Here is a 3,835-nt window from a genome sequence, read left to right as displayed (position 1 = left end):
GGATCATAGAAAAAGCAAGAGAGTTCCAGAAAAACACCTACATTTGCTTTATTGACTATGCTAAAACCTTTGACTGTGTGGATCACAATAAACTGTGCAAAACTCTTAAAGAGATGGGAATACCAGAACACCTGACCTGCCTCCTGAGAAATCTGTATGCAAGTCAAGAAGCAACAGTTAGAACTGGACATGGAACAACAGACTGGTTCCAAATAGAGACAGGAGTACATCAAGGTTGTAGATTGTCACTCTGCTTACTTAACTTATATGCAGAGAATATCATGTGAAATGCCAGGCTGGATGAAGCACAAGCTGGAATCAAGACTGTGGAAACAGTGAGAGACTTTATTTTCTTGGGCTCCAAAATCACTGCAGATAGTGACTGCAGCCATGACATTAAAACACACTAGCTCCTTGGAAGAAAAGCTATGACCAACCTAGACCAGTATATTAAAAAGCAGAGACGTTACTTTGCCAACAAAGGTCTGTCTAGTCAAAGCTATGGTTTTACCAGTTGTCATCAGAGAAGGCAATGACAACCCACTCCAATACTCTTGACTGGAAAACCCCATGGACGGAGGAGTCTGGTAGGATGCAGTCCATGCGGTCACTAAGAGTCAGATAGGACTGAGTGACTTCACTTTCACTTTTCACTTGCATGCATTGGAGAAGAAAATGGCAACCCATGCCAGTGTTCTTGCCTGGAGAATCTCAGGGACGGGGGAGCCTGGTGGGCTGCCATCTATGGGGTCACACGGAGTTGGACATGACTGAAGTGACTTAGTAGCAGCAGCAGCATGTATGGATGTGAGAATTGGACTATAAAGAAAGTTGAGTGCTGAAGAATTGATGCTTTTGAACTGTGGTGTTGGAGAAGACTCTTGAGAGTCCCTTGGACTGCAAGGAGATCCAACCAGTCTATCCTAAAGGGAATCAGTCCTGAATATTCATTGGAAAGACTGGTGCTGAAGCTGAAACTCCAATACTTTGGCCACCTGATGCGAAGAGCTGACTCATTGGAAGGACCCTGATGCTGGGCAAGATTGAAGGCAGGAGGAGAACAGGATGGCAGAGGATGAGACTGACTCAATGGGCATGAGTTTGAGCAAGCTTTTGGAGTTGGTGATGGACAGGGAAGCCTGGCTGCTATAGTTCATGGGGTTGCAAAGAGTCGGACATGACTGAGTGACTGAACTGAACTGAAAATAAATTTGGTAAGGACAGTGTAGGAAACATCTGAAAATGTCACACTTTCCCTGGAGCTCTGACATTTGTGACTTACAGGGAGGAAAGAACTCTTGCTGACTGTTACAATTAGTCAGGTCTGGTGAATGCAATATCAACAGTTGCTGCCTACTGCAATAAAGACAAACAACTTCTTTTACTCTTCTGCTCTATAAGTCTATTTCTGGTGCAGCTCATTGTCAGAATCTAAATTATATCTAGAACCTTCATAGCAAAGATGTGAAAATGGCTCATTAGGGCAAACGGCGAGTCCTTGAATGACAGTGTAGTGACAACTGTTTCACTGAAATTTGAAGAGCACGACCCCAGAAAGTCCTGAGCAGCCCACATTGCCACCTTGTTATCATAACAAACCGGGAGGAACCCCAGCTGCCACAGTTGGTCCTAGTCATCATCGCAACCATGAACAGTGAGAGGCTGACCCAACAGCTGCCTGCTGCCCTGCCCTCAGCACAGAGGACACAAACCATGTCAAATGGGCAGTCATGCAAGAAGCAGTGGCCTGGGCAGGCTCATATATCAGTGGCGACAAGGTCCTCACAATGAAGGTTGAAGGAACTGTTAAATGGTTCAATGTAAGAAACAGATATGGTTTCACCAACAGGAATGCCACCAAGGAAAATGTATCAATATTAGTACAGCAAACCCCATAAAGAAAAATAGCCCCAGGAAGTAGCTTTGCAGAGTAGGAAATGGAGAGAGTGTGGAGTCTGATGTTGTTGAAGGAGAAAAGGTTGTGGAGGCAGCAGATGTTACTGGTCCTGGTGGAGTTCCATCACCAGGCAGTAAATATAGCAGACCATAACCATTAGGGAAGCTATCCATGTCCACCCAGTTATCAGCAGAATTAGCAGAACAGTGAGAATGAAGAAGAGAATGAGAGATTGGAGAATGCTCCTGAATGCCAGGGCCCTATGGCAGGCGAAGGTTCCCACTTTAGTACGTATGGAGACCCTATGGACAATGACTACAGCATTCCAACCATCCTGTGCAGGGAGAAGTGATGGAGGGTGCTGAAAACCAGGGTGCAAGAGAACAAGGTAGACCAGTGAGACAGAATAAACTATGGGGTTATACCTAGATCACAATTCTACAGAGGCTGTCCTCGCCAAACACAGACCAGAGAGGACAGCAATGAAGAAAATAAGGAAAATCAAGATGAGGCCCAAAGTCAGCAGCCACCTCAACCTTGGTACTGCCACAACCTCAGTTACTGATACAGACACTCAACCAGGAGATGGGAAAGAAACAGCAGCTGACCCATAAGCTAAGAATCTGTCTGCTTTCTAGACTGAGCAGGACGGAGCTGAGTCAATGACAGTCTATCATCTCTACCATCGTTTGGTTTAGTCATTCTACAAGAAGTAATTAAAATCAAATTCCAGCAATTAGAAATGAACAAAATATTGCAACAGAAGATCATAAGTTCTTGCTTTTTGTCCATTGAACAGATAACTAGAACTGTCTGCATTATCTATTTAGCATGGAGTTTTTATTATTTTTAGATAAAGACATTTCTTTTTGTTAATAAAAAAGGTGTTTTTTTTTTTTTTTTTCGAAGAGCCTGGTTTTTCTTTATATACCTTTAAAGGTTTTTTAATTGTTTAATATTGTTTAATATTTGGTCAAGGTTTGATATTTTTAAAAACCTCATTTCTAATTTGTAATAAAAGTTTACAGCTTGATTTTTTCAAAAAAGTCAACAAACTGTAAGCACCTGTTAATAAAAATTTTAAATAATTAAAAAGTCTTATTAATTAAAACATAATAGTGGAAATTTAAGGTGATAATATTGGGAAGTTAAAAATACATATAATTTTCAACCTAGCACACACAAACATGGAATATGTGTGTATTGGTGCATCCTTCATACAAGAAATGGAGATACAAGAGCAATGACCAAAGTTTTTGGGACCAAGGTATCTTCTGTTTAAGGAGAGATCCATGAATGAATATGAAGATTATCCTAGTGCTCAGGATTTTGCTCTATAATGGGAAAGTCAAATCCTATTTAACCTGATAAATCTATAAAATAAAAAACATTGAACAAATCCAACAGTAAAACTGTATACAGTAAGATCGATAGAACAAGAATAATGTGAACATTTTAGTTTGGAAAGTGTGTCCGACTCTTTGCGACCCCATGGACTGTAGCCCACCAGGCCCCTCTGTCCATGGAATTCTCCTGGCAAGAATACTGGAGTGGGATGCCATTCCCTCTCCATGGGATCTTCCTGACCCAGGGATCGAACCCGGGTCTTCCGCTTTGCGGGCAAATTCTTAACTGTCTAATCCACAAGACTATAACTTTTTGTTATCTTAAAATTTCCCTTTATATATAAGTACAATATGCATGTATAACACACAACATAAAATATTTTATTGATGCATAAATCATAAGCATATAATTATATGAATTTTCAAAGTGAATAAATGGATAACCATCATTCAAACCAGGAAATATAATATTTTCAACAGCATTGGAGCACACTCAACCAAGAATGACCACTGTGTTTACTTTTAGCTTCACAGATTAGTTCCCCTTGGTTTCAAACTTTATATGCATTTATATACATACAGTAGAATGAAT

General features: G+C 40.7%; 1 pseudogene; it reads left to right on the top strand.

Annotated features, from left to right (window-relative positions):
- The first annotated feature begins 1,730 nt into the window (after positions 1 to 1,730).
- On the top strand, positions 1,731 to 2,595 carry LOC113888191 (annotated as a pseudogene).
- Positions 2,596 to 3,835: the final 1,240 nt, after the last annotated feature.

The sequence above is a fragment of the Bos indicus x Bos taurus genome, chromosome X (genome assembly GCF_003369695.1).
Source record: "Bos indicus x Bos taurus breed Angus x Brahman F1 hybrid chromosome X, Bos_hybrid_MaternalHap_v2.0, whole genome shotgun sequence".
NCBI lineage: Eukaryota > Metazoa > Chordata > Mammalia > Artiodactyla > Bovidae > Bos > Bos indicus x Bos taurus.
Note: the sequence above shows the minus strand (reverse complement) of the source record. Positions and strands in the feature narration are given on the sequence as shown.